Source organism: Hirundo rustica, chromosome 10 (assembly GCF_015227805.2).
Source record: "Hirundo rustica isolate bHirRus1 chromosome 10, bHirRus1.pri.v3, whole genome shotgun sequence".
NCBI classification, from domain to species: domain Eukaryota; kingdom Metazoa; phylum Chordata; class Aves; order Passeriformes; family Hirundinidae; genus Hirundo; species Hirundo rustica.
The window spans coordinates 627,910-648,463 of NC_053459.1; the positions used below are offsets into that span (position 1 = coordinate 627,910).

A 20,554-nucleotide genomic window follows, 5' to 3' on the forward strand; every position below is an offset into this window, starting at 1 on the left:
TGTAACAGATGCCTTGGAGGTATTGTCATTCAGCTCATCAGCATGTAACTCTGAAATTCCAGAATGCCTTAACCAAGCTGTTCTTCCAAACAACCTATTTGACACATTTCTGTTTTTAAAGCCTCCACTTTAGAGGCTGTAAAGATGTAACACCTTTTCAGTGCAAGTGAACAGTCTCACTGATTTGAGGTATAACACTAATAAAACAATTAATCCTTTACAGATTCAAGAAGTCAGTTCCAAATTTAGGCATTTATTTTAAAACTGAAGTGGTCTATTACACAGCAAGAGAAGAAGAGCACATAAGCAGGTTCAGCATTTAACATCAAACTAGAGATTTTAATCTTTGCTTTTCCTTTCTCTGGTGTGATCTTGTGTATCTCCAGTTATATAATTGGATTTATTGACCTGAATCACTAGAGTGTAAAATATGAAGTTGTCTGTGATGGTAACATTCTTTTAAAAAGCATTTTAATTTAGTTGGTAATAAAATGTCTTTGGACTGTGAAAATTTTAATAATATTCAAAAAAAACCCCCAGGCATCTACTTTCTCAGATAAGAGTCACCAAATGACAACGCATCATCTGGAAGATGTATTGATAATGGTAGAATAGTTCTTTATGGAAAGTAGGAACACAAATTTCAAAGAATTAAAAAACAAATTGGAAGGTTTGTTATTATTATGTAGTTAAATAAAACAATCATGCTTTCCCTCTATGTGCCTCCCTCAGGACAGGCAAGGAACCATATCCTGAGCCTCCTCAAGCATTCCATTCTCAAAATTTAAAATTATACTTAGTTAACAAGGAAAACAGACAAGATGACTTTGCATATTGAAGACTCTCAGAAAAACACTGCTCATTTTCACACTCACAGCTCAGGCAGGTAGCCTTAAAGCAACACATATCAATTAACTGCATGTACCTGCACAGCTTTTACTAGCTGGAAATAATTGGATATGCACCCACTGTCTGAGCATCCCACTGCTGAACATTCTGGAAAAGGAAGTCCACTTGTGTAGGAAAATGAGCATTCAGATTTCACCCAAAACCTGCACTCCTTTTAAGAGATTTTGTCACACCTGGATTCTCAGGTAACCAGCTCAGGTGTCAGCAGCTGCCTCGGTCTACTTTCCTTTAGTAAAACATGAAATCTAACATGGTTTTGGTGTTGAATATTACCCTTTGGAATGCACAACCTTTGAGGTTTGCAAGGCAACCAGGTCTGTTCTGCAGCCATTTACCCTTCACTGCTGGTAGCGATTTGAGACACCCCAAGTGACAAAGGCAGGGAGTTGGGAAGGATCCCAGTTTTCAGGAGCATCCTGGGCTGCAGGAGGAAAGCACAGAGGGGTGAAAGCTCCATTTACTACAAGGGAGGAGGTGTAATACACCTCCAGGACATTTAGCTAAAAGCCATGCTATGACACACCAGTTTATTGCAGCTCTCCCAGAATCTCAGGGAGATTAAGAGATGGTCAGAAAAAGATCATGGAGTTGTTTTCTTTGATAAAGATTTTACCATTTGGATCAGTGAAAAAATAAGTCAGTTTTGCTCAATATCAGTTTAGTGTCTGTTTGGCCATCTCTTTAGTCTCTTAGAACCCAGGTAAGTTGTTTAGTTCATCTTTGCAAGGAGCCACGCAAATATTCTTTGATAATATCCTAATTATGAAGCACGATAAAGAATCTGAAAGGTCATGCAGCCCCAAAAAGTAAGTTATTTTCACACAGCATGTGTTCAACTAGTTCAACTAAAAACCTCACCAAGAATTAATCAGTAACTATACAAATGACTCCCATTTTCATGGTATAATTAATGCCTATGAAACTTTCCACCATTTATCATCACTTCAATGTACAGTCAGACAAACAGATAACAAATGCACTGTCTGAAAGGAGGAAAGTTCTTATAAATCATCTGTTAAGTCAGAGCTGGGCATGAACTGAGATGTTTGTGCAGTAGATTTAATTAAGTATAAAATGTGATGTCTTCAATTTTTGTCCTATCAAAAACATGTACAGTATCAATTTGGGTAAAAATAATTCCATGCTTTCAGTAAACCTGTTTTTCGTAGTATTTGGAGGCGGTTTTCTCTTGCTTGTTGGGCTGTGTTCATTTTTAAGTGACACATTATGACAACAGTTCTCAGGACAGGGAAACTGGAAGGATCTTAACAGAGGAAGTGATTGGTCTAGAATCATGCTAATTTAAATTTTTTCCCAAAGCACACCCCTCCTTGCCAGGACTTTGGAGTGACCCTGTAAAGTCTCATTCCAGAACAGAGCAAGAAATTTACCCTAAGGAAGGAGAGGAAGCTGCAGGTGAACAGGGAAGTTCAGGCTGCCGTGCTTCACACACACCCCTGAGCTGCAGGCCTGGAGTGGCAGCAGACTTCAAGGGAGAGAGAAGAAAAACCATTCAGCCTAAAGCTGAGAGGGGGAACTTCAGCTCTTACAAAGGCTCAGGAGGATCATCTCTTCCCAGGATTAACTGTGTGAGAAATCAGCTGCAGATGGAAAAGGAACCTTTATAGGCAAAGTCACCCCACACACACTGATATAAAATATTACAGAGCAAGCGGGGCCCTTGTCAGAGGCACATGCTGTATTAGCTATTTTTAACTCCTAGGATTTCACATGCAAATCACTATCAAGAACCTAAACTGGTTCATTCAAGCCCCTTCAGTTAAGAATACATTAGACATAAAACAGCAGCCAAATTAATCCATTGTAGGACTTTTCCTGCTGTTAATCCATACAACATCAATTATCAAGAATAAAATTTGGCCCTATATATGCTTCTCTGGCAAAGTGAGGACTGCGGAAGCCAGGAAACTTGTTTGGTTATATGAACTTTGATTGGCTATATCATGCAAGTGGTCCCCAAGATATTGCCTACAACCAGCTTTGTGGAGAACAAAACCAAAACACAAACTATTTCAGCAAGGCAGAAATAGCATTTTACTCATTTAGTTCTGCTGCATTGTTTCTAATAATAAATTTAGTTTTCATTTCATATCAGGACTTGCTCCTTCTTCTCTCAAGGTAACTGAGCCAAGAGTGACAGATGACTATTTGGGCAGTGTTCCATCCAGGAGGATGTCCCAGCACTGCATCCCTGCTTGTCCTACCAGTTCCCTCTGCCACGGCCCTAGCATAGAAAATTCCCCCAGGACCAAGGCAGCCCCTGCTCAGCAGGGCCAGATGAACTGGGAGAGGAAGAGAGGGCATCCCGAACATAATGGCCAAAGTCTCTCACCCTCCTCCACTGGTCCTTTTAGGCCAAGATCACTTTTTAATTTCTTATTTTGATTTGTATGGCTTTGATATCATCTAAACAATGTTGTTAAGTGTTGTAGGATTCCTAATCTTCTAATTCTTAAAACAAGCGTCATTTTGGCACATATTTTACTTGCTAAATGTAGTTTCAGGTAGGAAATACAGTAACCTATTCAAGAGCTTTCATCTGATACGGAACAAGGTGCTGATGAAAAGCAGTTTAGCAGCTTTGATAGCAGGGAACAGAAGAAGTTGCTTATTGTGACTCATGTCATGTAAACGGCAACAGGAGATGGACAGACCTTCCAGCCTGGGAGCTGGGACAGAAAGACTCTGCTTGGAAAATCTTTAACAGGCTTGCAAGTCCAGAAAACCAGAAATGAGACATTAACAGTATATATTGCTTGGGATACTGTCGGGATTTTTTTAAAGGTTGGTTGTTTTGGGGGTTTTTTTGCTGTGGCTGTTAAAACAGGAGAGGATGCTTAAAGGGGAAGAAAGCTTTCCAAAACTGCAATGTTTTGTTGCGCTGAAGATGATTTATGAGATGGTTAATCATAAAATACACTTTAGTTTTGCTTTCGGATCCTACAGACCAGGGGCCTGTGCTAAAACTATGCCCTGCATTAATTACAAATCAGCATTATGAATTTAAAATCATCCCATTTAGACTACTGGCATCTTCTACAGATTGATGTAACTACGGATAGAGCATCAATGTCTCACAAGGCAGGCAGGTTTGACAATACTGGGTTTAAAAGCACATTTAAATCTAGGCTTCAAAATGCTTCAATTCATGTAGCAGCCGTCCAATGCAGACCATAAACCTTCAGTTCCAAACATGTTTTCTGAAAAACCTTGTGTCCAACATAACATAGCCCAGCTGTTTGTTAGTCAACAGCAAAATGTGTTTGCAAACACAGTACTTTGGTATTTACCATCAGTAACTTGAAGCTAAAATCCAGCTGTTCATTAGAAACTGATCCACCAGGCAGTGAGAAGGTGTTTTCTGAGGGGATTCTTCAACCTTTTGCAAGAAATGAACATTTAATTCCATGACCTTTTGCAATATTTTCTTAGCCAGCTGCCAGAATTACTATTTTGTCTTTTTCTAATATACCCTTTTATCTTACGACTTCTGATTTATTGAAATAATAAACTATAAGAAGAAAAAGAGAATTAACTACTTCCTCTAAATTTCACTGTGCTTTTTTTCATGTTAAAAATATTTTCACTATTACCATCTTGGTAACAATCACAGATACAACTGAAACATCCTCATAAGAAGAATACAAAAAGCTCTGAATTCCATAAAATAAAAGTTCTGCTTGAACTGTTCAATATTGAAATTTGAAATCTGCACTTGTTTTAAGTATTTCAGTATCAGAGTTTCAAATTGCAAGTAGAAAGGAACCTAAAATCCTTGACTGCCCAGCCAGGGAGGAAACCCATTTTTGTATGAATAAACCCTGACAGGATGCTGGCTTGGCATGTCCACTGAAAAGCATTACAGTAGAAAGAGTCTACTTAATTCTATTAACTGCTTTTAATATTCCCGCATTTCAATTTCTAATTCAACTTCAAATTGTCATAATTGGATCCCATTACTGCTTGTGGGGTTTTTGTTAGATTAGAGAGCTGCTATCATGAATCTCTCTCCGCCCCCTATATTGGCAGTTATATAATCAAGTAAGCCCTTATTTTTCTAGGCCATAGAATGCAAGAACAGATTGAGGTGATTGGAAGTCTCAGCACAAAAGACTTTTCTTACCCCTCCCTCCTGACTGAAAGATTGATATCCCATGAATCTGTTTACTTGGACAGCTCAGCTGAGCCATGTTTTTACTCAGCTACATGGAACACGTCACTGCTCCTTGCCCCTGCCTTAACTCCACTCTGCCTCTTTAGATAAACTGGTAAGAAAAGGCAGAACACAGTGATTTTGTATCTCAAAAATGTCATTTTCGCAGAGGATGCAGCTGCCAGCCCAGTGTAAGGCAGGAGGTGCTGCAGAGCAGCCCTGGAGCGCTCAGTGTCCCTGTCCCTGCTCAGGCACCTCCACCTTCAGAGCACAGAGTCACATTTCCCTAGCAGAAACCCGTCACAAACCAACCTCTGCACAGCCCACACCTCTGCAGAGCTGTCTGGAACACAGCAGAACAGCACCTGGAGCTACCTAGCCCTGGTAACTGAGCTGCACTTCACCTTCCAGGAATAATCCTGATGGATTCTCCTACCCTCAGTAACTGTGCACTGCGCTGCCAAACAAAGGCTGATTAGCGACCTGAGTGACACTTTTCCTTTGAAGTGTCTCCAAGGAAAGACACTCCATGCATTATGAACACATTTGCTTACCAGAGATGCCTGAAAAAGAGGCACTTCAGGCTGCAGCTCACACACATCAATTATCTCAGTGGTTCCTGCAGCTCTGAACCTTTCCCATGCTCACTTCCACAATCCCCCAGCTGCCACCCATCAGGGGTATTCCAAACAGGACAGCTATGCAGGATGCACATCAGGAATACCATGTATTACTTTCTTCTTGGGTCATATCAAAACTAATTTCATCCCTTTTCCTTCCTTCCTCCCCAAAAAAAGGAAGCAATTCATGACTTGAGAAGGAACTTTGCGAACAATCCATTTTAACTTCATGAAACTTCTGTAGCCATCAGAGTGCATTATGACAGGCAGGGATGTGCTGGGCCATCCAAATCAAGTTTAAGTTGACATAATAAACTGATTTATTATATATTAAACAAACAACTGAAAGTATGTGGAATTAGATGAAACTTTCAGCGTGTATCTTGAAAACAACCCCAAACCAAAAATTAGTTACTCTCACAGAGTTGCTGGCAAAACCAAGCTCTTCGTAAGGAACTGTTTACTCTTTTCTGAAGATCAACAAGCATTAGTGACAGAGGTATTTCGATATGATTCTTTTTTTTGGTTTATTGGCAGTTATTTTCTGTAGAGCAATTAAGACAAAGCTTGATTGCGAGGAAAGCTTAATTTGCAAAGAGAAATACATATTTCATGAAAGTTGTTAAGGTGTTTCTAATTGTGGAAATTGCCTTACCTCCAAAAAATGCTGCAATCTCTACTTTTGGGGAGGAGAGAGATTTTTTATACCCTAAATATCTACTCCCATTGAACTAATCAGTCGGTGATGCATGAAATTAGACTTCACCTATCAGAGTGACCTCATAAAGGTCTTCTGGAACCTTTTATTTAACAAACACTCCAGAATAACTCATCAGGGAGGTCACAGAACTGGACAACACAGAGCTAACTCACCACTAAGGAACAAACACATCTGGCTTTTTTGTGGCTCCATATTATTATAATAGCAAATCACATTTTGAGGAGCCTCCCATTGAACCCTTACTTTCATATGGCTTTAAAGAGACAGAGACTAATTAAATACAAAAGCCTTTCAAAAAGTTGTTTTGTTTTTTTTTCCCAAAATTTGCTATGCCTATATTACCAAGCAGTGTTTGATATCTACATTGATCAAATGAGCAGCTGCTACAATGAAATCCATGTGGGTAGAAACAAGTGACATTACAGCATCTTGTACTACAGAACAATTCCTGCTTCTGGAACAGGAGAAAAGTGGGGGAACAGCCCCAGTGACCACAACTACAGAGCTTAGAGAGGAAAGGAATCACACTCACATCGTGCCAGATTCAGGACTGCACTTGGTGATCTGAAAATCCCACACTGGGTAACCTGGTGGACTGAGACAGAAAAACAACACTTACAGTACTTTCCCTTGAAATGAGAAGTCCCCAGACTTTCAGCAGGAAAGCTGGCTGTGTTTTCATTTGTAGGAAATAAAAAAGAAGTGACCACCATAAATTTAATTGCAAACAACAAACCAGAATAGCTCAAACATCTGATATGACAGATAAATGATTAGCTAATGAACAGGTGTATTTAATCTGGATCGCAGCAGGTTCTTGCTGGTGGACAAAACATACACAGCCTTTGGTTGCAACACATCATTACTTTTTCAGTGGGTTTTCTCCCTTTTCCATGCTCCTGTATAATCTGACACAGAGTCTGTACTTTAAAAGGCTGTGTGTGTCCTACGACTGCAGAGGACATTTAAATGCCAAGGGAACAATTCAGCACAGAAAAATCTGTGTGTTTGTGTGTGTATATATATATCACCTCCACTTGTCCTTAATAAAAAATTAAGAATTCTACAAAAGCAAATACAACCATCTCAGATCATCCACTTTCCTCATAAAGCTTCTTACTTATTGAGTTAAATGCACAGTAAATCGATTTATAAACTAATCAAAGGGTAGCAGAGGAAGAGAGAAGATAAATAAGCCCTGACAGCTTTTTTCTGTTTTTACCCAGGCAGTCTCTTTTTCTCTGCCATGACCCATCCATCCCAGCACTGTGCTGCAGACTGCGTGAGCAGGAGGATGGACTTCAGTGTCCGTGGTTGAATGTGCAGCTCAGTCATCAAACATAACTCCTGTTATGATCCTGTGCGCAAGTCGCGCTCCCTGATCAGATGGGGCACATCAATCACAGCTGATCCTCCCCACTCCTGCCAGGATCTGCTGATCCCCGCTGAACACTGGCACATGTGAACTCCTGTCACAGCACTGTGCTGCAGTTCCAGCTGTTTCTGAAGGGAAGCACTTCCAGGGAGACTGGTGGGATAACCCTGTGCCAGCACTGCCAAGCCAGGTGGGCCAGCAGCACACAACCAGGACCAGGAGCTGAGCTAACTCAGCTTTTTGTGTTATTCCAATTCCCTGGGGACTCACAGATCAGAATAAAGCTGCAGACACTCTAAGCTGCTCTGTCAGGCACCTCTGTTCCCCAGGAGGGTGGCTCAGAGGGAATGCTGCAGGCTGAGCCCTGGCGGTGCCAGAGGGGCTCTCCTGAAGAGAAGATGAAAGATTGCAGCTGACTGCACATGGCCATTCCCAGAGCCCACGACACTAACTCACCTCCCTCGTGCACTGACACAGTTTAACTTCCAGAAAAGTACAATTTATAGAAAGCAAACACTGAAGAAACTGGAGCAAGTTTGTGGCTGGTTGGGTTCACTTCAGCAGAGACACAGTTCTGGACAGAAATGACAGAATCCCTTTGTGGCAAAAGAGATTTGAAAACACTGATAGGCATTTTCATCCACAGAACTTACCGCTTTCACCCAGCTCCAGATGTGCTAAAACATCCTGACAGCTGAAATGTGGACTTGAGGAAAACACAGCTTAAAAATGAAATACTTAAACCAATTTTTGTAATCTTTAAAAATGAAAAATTTCATATGCTGTGGAAAGTTAAATGCCTTTATTTCACTCAAGGCTAATAATACAGAGTCTGTCAATGGTCACAAAAAAAACCCTGAAAAAATTTCAGAAGCTAGCAATGTAATGGAATCTCTATAACTCCTACAAATCCTCATTTTTATTGTCTTGCAGCAGTATCTTTGTAGTACAGCTCCAGAAAGGTGCACAGAAAACTGAGTTCCCTTATACTGTGCAGCTTGAATTGGGAATTTTCTAAACTTACTGTGTGTACCCACAGGGGCTGGCTATGAGAAGAACCACACCAATTGTCTGTTATCAGGTGTCCTGCACTCAGACAAAGACCAGTGGGGGCAGAACCAAACACAGAGCAGAATCAACACTAAATTGTAATAGCAGAGAAGTTTTCATTTCAATGTTTCCTTCACAAACTAATCATGTAGCAGACTTTTCATTTCTGGGAAAAGGGATGATGCTCTATCATCCCCATCTTAAAAAGCATTCCTGTGCAATTTATTCTCTAAGCTGGAAAAAAAAAAAAAAAACCAAAAAAACCAAAGCAATCCAAAAACAAACAAACAAGCAAACACTCAATAAACAAAAAACAAACAAAACCCCCCAACCCCCCAAAAACAACAACAACAAAAAACCCACAAAAAACCAACCAACCAACCAAACGAAAAAAAAACACCACAAGAAAAAGAAAAAAGCTTCAAGGAAAAAATAATCAACCATCTCATGCCCTTCACAGAGAATAATTCATTACATTTCAGTAGATTATGGCCTTGAGACCACTAAAGCCATCATGAAATTACCAGGCTGCATTTATTCTCTCCATTTATGAAATGGAGGAAATGCTGCAGCACAGAAAGGCTTTTCTGTTCAAGGCTTTTCTGTTCAAGGCTTTTTTTACATTATTAACAAATAAATGCTGGGTTTGTATTTGGAATTTGATGAAGATTACCGGTGCAATTTCACAGGCTCCCAGCAACACGTCCAAGGAAATGTTTAACAGGGAGCTGGGCTGACATTTGGCTTGCAAAGCCTTTGAACCAGTGAGTGCATTAATTCCACTGCAAACATCCTAAGACCACAAAGGCTTATGGCATTACTCCTGAATTATCCACAAGCTTGGAATTGAGAGGCCTCCCACAGGGTCACAGATCATTGGTTCTGCCTAGATGAGTCTCCATCATGCCGATCAATAAGAGACATAATCGGAAGGTCTCCAATAACTGGAAATTTCAAAGGACTGTGGCAACCTCTACAACACACAACTGGTACAGAAGCATATAAAACTACCAGAGTCTGAAGGGACTTTAAAACAATGCTCCAGCTTCAGTTTTTAGAGACTTTGCCCTTTCAGAAACATCCTTCCTCATCATTAGTAGCTGGCAATTTCACCCATCATTTTCTGGACAAAATTAGTTCAGGTTATGAACATCTGAGATTTGAAAACACTCTTCTAACTTACACTGGAATAGCACTATCAAACTTCTGGGGAGAAAACAGAAATAGCAAAAATGCTTCAAGGATGTGGGGTTTTTTTCTTTATAAAGATTTGACAAACTTCAAAGTAAAATCAAATCCATACAAATGAGATTACACATTTCATACGAGATTTGCAGTACATCCTGGTCTTGCTGAAGTATCAGAGTTCTAACAGTAATAATTTTCCCTGTCCCAGCTCTGTCAACAGAAGTTTATCTGAGCTTTGAGCTCGGATGACATCTGGGATATGCTGGTGGTGCCAGAGAAATAAACCACCCAGACTGGGTGAAGGAGATCCATGAGATGGGCCAGATGCTGAGGGAGTACCTTTCCCCTGTAGTAGCCTCATTAGCCCCAGCTGCTGGGAAACCCTCCCCCTGCCCCGACAAAGGAGAGTCTGATGGTGCAGCAGCAGAACCCACAGACGTTACAACCATCCAGGTTCCAGCTGAACCACAGGGGCAGCCACAGACAGCAGCAGTGGCCCCTGTGGAAACAAAGAAGTATAAGGTGAAATCAGAGCACCCAGGCAACAAGGATAAGAAAGGAGGGCCCTCACAACCCGCGGGGAATCGAAGGTTGAGATCATCACTGAGTCCCTGACATATGAAAGTCTCCGTAATCTGCAAAAAGATCTTGCACGACGGGGACGTGAGGCTTATACAGCCTGGTTACTTTGGGTCTGGGACCTTATAGGTACAGGCGTGCAGCTAGATAGTAGTGAGGCAAGGAATTTGGGACCCTTGACCCAGGACTCAGGTGTGAATCAGGTATTCATAAGGGAGCCAGGGCCCCTTTCCCTTTGGGAGCGGCTTTTAATGAGTGTACGGGAGAGGTTTGTCCACAGAGACAGAGAATGCAGGAGCACCATCATAGAATGCGCTGGAAGACCCTTGAGGAAGGGATCCAACAGCTGAGAGAAGTGGCGGTATTGGAGGTACTCTTTGGGAGGGGTGGACAGCATGATAATGACCCCAACAAAGTCAGGTGCACAGAGCAAATGCTGTGGAATCTGGCAACTCTAGGACCACCTCAATATGCCACATTCATTGCAACCATTAATGCCAATAACAACCGAGAGACAGTGGGTTCTGTAGCCAAAAAAGTCCAGAAGTGGAACAGTTAGGACCTTTGATTTTTTTCCTCTTTCTGTGGAAATAGCATAGGAATGTAACAAAACTGAATAGTAGGTCATTCCATACTGTTGGTGGAACCTTTGACATTTGTTCTGGAATTAGGTAGCATCTCATCAGCAGCTCATTTTTTTTTCCCACCAAACCCACTGTGGTGTTGGTGTTCTTGCACTTTTGTAATGGCATATGATGGTGGGGGAATTCAGACACAAACTGCATCCTCACTGCACATCCACAGCTTCCCTCCCTCACATCGGAGAACAAACTGCACCCACAATATCATACATATGATGTGTTCTATTTAGAGAGGGTTAATCTACTATGCAGCAAATACATAATCTTTTCTTGATAAAATACATCAGAGATTGCATCAGGTAATCATTACATCCCACCCCATTCTAGCAATAGGACTCCAAGAGAAAAACAGACAAGCATGGCCAACACCCTCAGAAAGAAGAAAAACAAATCATCTCCTGGAAAGTTCCTAAATACCGTGCTCAACTGAAATTTTTGCTGAACTATCCCTTCTGGAAACTGCATTTCAAAGAACTTTCGAAGAACTGAGAGGATACCTAAAATGAAGAGCTTAAAGTACAGACCTTGAAACTCAGTGTTTCTCCATGTTTAACCATCATGAATTCATCCTAAAATACAAATCAGTCAATAATGCAAAGCAAGGTAGTTGTGTAACAGGAAGGAAAAGAGAACTGGAAACAAAGCCCAGCAAAATCAAAGAAATATTGTATTTTTAATATGACTGTGAGGCATTTTAAAATATTGAAAGATAGGTTAGAAAAAATAGCCGAGTTATAATGAATTGTCTTTGAAACTATAAGCATGTAAATTTTACACATTTCCTGACAAGCCTTTTATTTAGCAATTGATGTCATTTTGCAGCTCTTCTCTCAGATAACTTTTAATGCCCAGCATTTCACTGTGACAGCTGGCAAGAAATCTGCTGTGAGTTTTCTTGTTAAAAGTAAAGCTGTGTTAGTAGCCAAATACTCAAAAATGTGAAAGGTTAAAATTTAATGATGGGGAAAAGACTTGTTTCAACTTAACAAAAAACTCAGAACTTGAACTTTGTCAGAAACAGCAGTTTGCTATTACTTGAAGGGAAAAAGTGGTTGGTTTTAAAAGGTTTATCAGGAGTTTAATAAATTACCAAGAAGTTAAGGGTAGAAGGTCAAAAAGAACAAAAAAAGAATTATGTAACACATGTAAGAGACAGACTAGAGCTTCTATGGCATAAAAATACAAATGATCCTCAAGGATTTGCTCTGTAAAAAGCTTGTGAGAGCTAGTGCTCCTGGGACTGTGTATTACTAGAAGATATCCCATTCTAATGTACATTCACTAAGTCTTCTACACTTAATGCAAAACCTTGCCTTTGAAAGACATGCTTTTATATCAACACTATTTCTTCAGAAATAAAGCTCACCTCATTCTTACTTTATTGAAGCAATTTTACTTGTGCCTGGTTTTCTTTGAGTGAAAAAGAATAAAAGGCTACTAAAATATTCCAGTCATCAGAACAGCATGGCGCAGTAAGTGCTACTCAGGCACAACCCCAAGCCATGCAGTATTCCATCTCTTCCCAACACAAATGCAATAGCCCTGTATTAACCACCACAATTAAGTATTCACATGGGTTATACATTTGGTCAAGGCTTATGCAGCACAAACTGATGTTTTAAAATAAAAAAATAAACAATAAATTACATTTTTGCATCGTTTCTGCCTCTTCCATCTGATATTAACAAACCAAGCATTAAGGGGAAGCAGGACCCAGTTCAGAGACATTAATTCAGGTGACAGAATCAATAGAAAATATTTACTGGTCAGCAGAGTATCAGCCTGAGCTTTACGACTAGAATCAAAATTATTGACAACTGCAATTCAAGTGACTTCACCCCTCCCAAGCATTAGTGGAACTTGCTCTCCTTTGACATTAATTTCTTTAATGGGAGCTTTGGGAGTTCTCAAATCCAGATGGCTTATTTAGGTGTTTAATTTTAGGCACTTGCATTTGCTGTGATCCAGGCTTTGACAAAGATTTGTGTGTGTTTGCCCCAGATCACTGAGCAGGATACTTTGCAGCAAGTGTTTACCGGAACAAGCTCCAATAATATTCTTATTTTAATGATGATGTCTAGCTCAACAGCCTCTGCCCACAAAGATTTTATAGCTCTTGGTCAAAGAACACGGGTCCCAGAGTGGATTTAACACCAAGGAGCCTTCGGACTGTGCTCAGACATCACGGCCACACCAAAGTTCCTGAGGCACGGGATTCCAGCAAATCCATCTGCAATGCTAAAGCCACCTGTGATTTTCCAGAGTCCCTAAGTGAATCTCTCCCTTCACCTATATTCCTTGAAGATGGACACTGCTCCTACCTTTCTTCCTGCCCTTCTCAGTTTGTTCAGTGCTGGCCACATCCCCTCCTGCCCAGGAAGGGTATCCCTGGCTGAATTCCAGGTAACAGAGCATTCCCTCAGAAGCATTCCATGTTCAGCTGCAGACACAATAGCACAAACTGGAAAGTTAAGTCTCCACAATACTTCCTGAAAGGGACCAGGTTTATGCCACACTTGTGTTTCTCAAGAGAAGCACTATTGCACTGCTCTGTGTAGTGCCTCTCCACAGAAAAACAGAGCCTGGATTTCAATCTCAAGTTTTAACCACGAAAAAACAGTTATTCCCCAGGACTCAGCACCACACAGTTGCTGCTACTTCTCACAATTTGCAAGCATTTTCTTGTTGTTAAATTACATTCTTTGCAGCATGCCAAATCTGCACACGTGGCCCTGCAGAAGTTCCAGCAGCTCTGAATACCCTGCACAACTACCACGCAAAGGGCTGATTATGTTTTACTGCAACTGCTCTTTCCAGCAAACGCCTCAGCAAACTGGAGTGCTGAAATTACAATATGCTGATGATCAAGTCTTTCACACGATCCCAACATTTTAGGGGGTTTCACCCATTTTTATTTATTCTGTTAGGAAATACGTGAGCAATATAATTATTTAGCCTCCTTTTGTCACTTCAATATCAAAATAACTGTTCACCCCAAAAAGAATACTAGCCTGTAGATCTTTTCTGTTTCCCCACTCTTAATCAGCCCAGACCAAATACAGGGATGGCAGTTACCAAAAGCATTTTCTCTTTAAAAACCATCAAACCAGCTCAGCCAATAAAACTGTTATTGTGGTTTCTAACCATTGTTACAAATTTGATCTTGTCAGCTTTTAGTGTAAATGGCAAGGTAAAATTAATGCAACATTTTGCATCCATTTAAAAATGTTAATTTTTTAAAATAAAATATACTTGCTACTGGTAGTATTTTTACACACAGGAAATTGGAGTCACAGAATAAATTAAGTCAAAGAACCCTTCAAGGCCATCTGCTGCAGCCAGCTCCTCACATCACAGGCAAATGCATTTTCTCAGGGCCTTACACAGCTTGATTTCAGTGTCTGGAAGGATGGAGATTCCACAGCCTCTCTTTTCCCTCATCTCTCCTGTAGGGAGAGAGGGAATCTCAAGGGATCTCCATGTGCATCCCCCCTTAGGCTTTCCTTTCCAATTTTATAATCAATTTAGACCCGACAAATACATTTTTGGGTATTCCATTTGGGTATTTAGCCTACAGCCACATTAGGAACTCACGAGAAGTATGAAACTGCTTCCAAAAGACACTTTATTTTCAGCAGCAGTTTCCATTCCCTGAGCCAATGGGCTGAGATGGCTGGAAAGCAGGTAGAGGTATGATTCTGTCCACAGCTTTCCTACGCTTGATCATCCTCCAACAAGGAAAACACCACGTTGTGCTGTGGAAGGACAAGATTGAGGCTCTGGACCTCCTCATCTCTCACTGACATCAGGTAGAACATTTTCTCCCACGAATGGATGTATGGAGGAAAGTTATTCACGGGGTGAAGTATGAAGTCTGTATCTGGTATTTTAAACCCTAAAACAGATTTTAAAGCTCCACTAAATCCAGACACAGTCTTATTTTATTGTTATTAATTCCAGAAGCTTGAGAACAGAATCTTAAAAAATAAAAAAGCACTACTGTGATTAAGATAAGCCTGTATCAGGTAGCAATACTACCTTATTCCTATCACATCCCAGAACTTAATTTTATGACACCTGCTAATTAAGTTGCATTAAAATTTATTTTAAAAAAAAATCTATAAAGCAGATATTTACAGATGATGTAACAGTCTGAGATGCAGAAATTGCACCTTTTTCTGAAGGATACTGAACTAAAATAGAAAAAAAAAAAAAAAAAATCCAAGCAAATAACAAGAGAACTGCACTGGTTTTCATTTCCTTCTGTGTCTTCTCAGTTTTCCAAGAATGCATCCCCCTTCCTCCCATCTGGACTCCATGGGTAGCTCTTTTCAGATCTGCGGGGAAATCTGGGTTGTTCTCTCTGCTCCAACAAACCCCTTCTATTCTTGAAGGTGGGGTGGAGAAGACACATCCTCCATGGCAAAGCTCCAGTACCCACCTGGCCCCACCACGTTTCTGCACAGCAGCTCATTCACATTCACAGGGCTTTGTTTTCCTCCAGTGTCCTGCCTCTTCCTGCCCCTGTGTGAGCTCACAAAACCTGAATCATGTGGATGAGGTCAGTCTGTGCTGCTCCACAACCTGAATTTACAATTTCACTCAGACCCTTTTGCTGATTCGGAGGTGAAGGACGAGATAATTGGGTTGGACTGAAGAAGGTCGGAATCAAGTTCTAATTTCATTTTATGCCTATTAATGTGTCAGCAAACACTAAGATTAGATGCCAATTCAAATGCTCATTTTTAAGGAACAGATGGTAAACCAATCAGAATCCTTGAGATTTTTATTTCTGCCATGAATATTGTCCCTTTTTGCTTTTCAAAACAATCTAGCTCAGCTTAAACAAAACTAAAAATGTATATATACATTATAACCAGGTTACAGATTGATCACAGGTGAAGTTTTATATTCAACCACAAACACTCAAAACATTTTTTAACCTCTCCTCCATATATAAAATTCCAGGATCTGCATCACAATTCCACCACAATAAAACTTATAATAATTATATGTAAAGCCAGCAGCTTCTTTCATTACACCTCAGTTTGCAATAAATCCAAAAATAAATTGCAAAAATAAATTTGTGATTACTTCTCAGTAAAACAGCAACAGCAAACAGCATGTAAAATTCCTTTGTAAAGTCATCATTCCATTCAAACATATGAAATAAAATGACTTGAATTTTTCACATCAATCATTTTAGATCTAAAAAGGCAATAATCAATTTCCTTCTGTCTTGTCACCACCAGAACCAGATGAATGTTTTCAGACAAATGTTCATAGAGGGTTACATTAGAAAGATTATTTTCTTTTTTGTCTTGGGTCATGTAACAAAAAAAAAAGTATTCTATTTCATCTGCTGAAAGCCATTGGGGAAATGTTTTTTCCCTACCTCTTGTAACTCCAGGGGGGAGGGACGCAGATATTTTCTGATGATGGGCCATTAGGGCCCACCAATGACATGACACATTCTATCATCCCATTAGGAGACGCTCCACCCAGTGCGGCAGGGGCTGGGGAGCAAACTCTTCCCAGCTAGATAAAAACTGAGACTGAAGAACACCAGGAATCTGGTTTTTCCATTGGGTCCCCAGAAGAAGACCAGACATATGTCACCACCACTGGAGTTTCTACAGGATCATCTCTACTCCACAAAACCATCTGTTACTCCAGGAGGATTTATTTGGACTGCTTCCTACACCCTGACCAATAGAGTGAATCTGTCAGGGTTTTTCAGGATTTTTGATTGCTTGTTTGCTTGTTTTTTCTTACTACCACATTTGTATTTTCTTTTTTTTTAATATTTCTAGTAAAGAACTGTTATTCCTATTCCCATATCTCTGCCTGAAAGCCCCTAACTGCAAAATTATAATAATTTGAAGGGAAGGGGGTTTACATTCTCCATTCTAAAGGGAAGCTCTAGCTTTCCCTAGCAGACAACTGTCTTTCAAAACCAGGACATTTTTCCACAAAGAATTATTTCTAAAATTCTACGTAATGGAGGGGGAAAAAAAACAAACCGTAAAAATACTTAAATCCTCCTTCAATTACTGTTTAGATGTAGACTGGTATGACAATAAATCACTACAATCTCACCTGATGCAATTTCTCATTTGAAGAAACTTTGGAACATAAGTGAATCACCTTCATTATGCAGTTGTACTAGGACTTCATACATTTGGAGCTCATTTATTTCAAAGAATGAGGTTCTTCAAAGTCAGTCTTTTCCACAAGTTATCATTTCTATACATTATATACTCCCTCCTGTCAGGAACAACCATCCATGACATATTTATCTGAATTATTTGCAGCCATTATCAGAAGAATTCCTGTTACACCTGCTTAGAAATACCTTTCCAGGCCATATGCTCTCCAAATAGCCTCTTTTGTGTCAAAAGAATGATTCAGGAGAAAGGTGAAAAAAAGTCTGCTCGGAATTTGTTCTGCAAATGTCACCAGACCATCAGAATCTCATTAGGTTTGGATACATTAATTAATGTAAGTTTGGTATTTAGGCAACAGTGGCCAAAAGAGTCTCTTTTGACCCAAGTGGTTTGAAATTTAGAAAATTTAATATTTAAGAGAAATTTAAGAAAATTTATATTGATGTTTTCCTTCATGTAACTTCATACAGAATGTCTACATTATTCCTGTTCACACATCCACAAGAAACAACAGCAAGTTTATGAATCTTAAATCCCAAAGACTCTGCTTGGTTTGGCTACAAAAATACCACAAAGAACACCATCTTCAAACATTTCATTTAGGCAGAACATGGAGATAGGGACAAAAAAGAAAACAAACAAACAAACAAACAAACAAACAAAAAACGTAAAATCAAACATACAGAGCTTCAACAAAAGGCTTTAAGTGTTGATGATCAGGGTTTGTCACAATATCATTTTGCCAGCCTTTGAAAATGAGGAAAATTACCAATTACACAATTCTTCAAGTGCAAAGGGTAATGTTTAACATAGATCATTTTCCCTTTTGTTTAAATTGGTCCTGGAATCACTCAGAGCTCTAAAGAAGCAGGTAACATCTGCAGCACTACTTCAAACTTCCTGAAAATTCAAATATCAGGCATTCATTGGATTGTTGGTGGTGTTTTCATCATTACTGCAGTGATATTTACTTGGCAAAAGCCATGATTTGAAAGAGCAAGTCATATTTGCATGTCAACTCTGTCAAGTGCTCCCCCGCTAAGAAATGTTGGGCTATAACTCACAGGGTCAATTTATCCACCTCTAAACTTCCATTTTAGAAGAAAATCCAGATTTCTACTTATTAAAATTCATTTCAGCTTTGTAACAAATGCAGTTTATTTGCCCTTGCAGACTAAAACTTATCTGAGGGGGTTTTGCAGTCAAGATGATAAATACACACACAGCAGGTGGCAATATTTGCAGCTTTATCTTTGCGGCTGCTGAGCACAAGGGAGATGTTGGGAAGCAGAAGTTTGAAGTAGCACAGACTCTTCATACAGCGTGAAATCTGAGGATTCCTGACATCGAGGGAGCAGAGGAGCATTTCCATGGTTGTCTCCACCTCTAATCCCCAACACAAGAAATCCCACCCCTGGGTTTGGGCCCCACTGACCTGTCACAGAAGAGAAATCATCAGGTTTTTCCCCACTCCTGGGTGTGAGAAATCATCATATGGAAGCACAAGTGAGAAATCACGATTATCTTTTTCAGCTCTCCCGTAACTAGGTTACTGCTTCATCTTGTTTATATAGTACTCCTCTGTAAGCAATCTCACTGAAAACACTACCAGTGATTCTACAGAGGGAGAGAGAGGTCGCCACCTCACTGCCCATTTTTAGTTTCCTTAAAGCCAAGAATTATTTTGGCAGTATAAAGAGGAAGCTAAGATTCAGGGTGAAAGAAGCAGAGCTTGGTTTAACCCATGTCTAATACTCTGTGTGGTGGTTTTTTTAAACTCTAAAAGATACAAGGTCTAAAAGACTTCTATAAGAAAACAAGAAATTTAACTTACTGGAGTATTGAGTTATAGTTGAAAAAGTGTAAAGTGGTTTAAAATTATGGTATTTTTTTGTTCAAAAATACCCATTGCTGGATCATGCATAAGCTAAACACTTATGTGCCCAGCAGTCAGTTAAGTGCTGCACTATATTCCCTTTATGCTTTTATTTATGGTATCTGACCACTGCCTACATTTTTACTGTTCCAAAAAGACAAACTAAGTTCTGAAGAGCTTTGGCATACCCTGGAATAACAGATCTATAATTTTCAGGTTTGATGGCACTATTGCCCTAAGACACAGGTATCCCACTGAGTCTGGCAGGGATGGAGTTAATAGTGCTCCTTGCTGGTGAGCCTGGCGCTGTGCTTGATTTGTGACTAAACCAGTGTGAAAACACAGCAGAGTTCTGGCTGTTGCTGAGCAGTCCTTGCACATCCTCAAGGTTTTTTTCCCTTTTTCCCCACTATGCCCCCAGAGCCAGCAGGAGTAGGCAGGAGGCAGGGAGGGCACACAGCCCGGATAGGGAGCTGCCATGATGATTATAAAATTCGAATTACCTATTTTAGCTCTACCTGCTGCACCTGTGCTGTGCACAGACAAATGCAGCCATGGAGAAGGTTCCAGTCCAAACCAGGGCTTGCCACCTGTAACACCTTCAGGTCTGGGTGGCCAGACTGAGTGACCCATCCCACCTACGCACCGCCCGCTGGAAACGGTAGAATTTCCCCAGGGAGCAGTTCCTGGGGGGCTGCCTGCTGGAGAACAGTGACACAGTGACCACAGCAGCGACAAAAGGCACAAAAAGAAAGAGCAGCTCCAAGTCTTTCAGGGCAGTTCTCAACACCGGTGCAGTCTCACTTTACAGAAAGAAAAAGGGATTAAAAAAGTCTCGGAAGACAGCATGCTCATCTGCAACCCTGCATTTTCTTTTTAAAGACAGGGGCAGGAAGAAAGATTTTCTCCCCCAGCAGCCCTCAGGTACAGGATCTTTATCACTTTTTTTTTTTCTTTCCCTTTTTCTGCAGCACAAGTGAAGTCCTTGCTCCTGGCAGTCTTGGGAGAAAAAGAAAATGGGAATTAGTGACTGCCCTGAACTGTCTCCCTGCTTCCCTCCACCAAGCAGGAACTCACCCCTAACACAGGTGATGTTCTCTTTTTCTCAGTAAAGCCAACAGCCAAACCCTCTCTTCAGTTCAAAGACCCAAACTGGTTTTGACTCAGCAACACTAGAAGCTATTTTCAGGTTCATATTGTCTTTAACACCAAGTTGTATCTTGGTAGTACAGTAACTTCCATAAATACTTTGTA

General features: G+C 40.3%; 1 protein-coding gene across 1 annotated transcript in view; it reads right to left on the reverse strand.

Annotated features, from left to right (window-relative positions):
- CLSTN2 (calsyntenin 2) overlaps positions 1 to 20,554 on the reverse strand; it is a 378,177-nt gene that overhangs the window by 283,168 nt on the left and 74,455 nt on the right. The window lies entirely within an intron of this gene.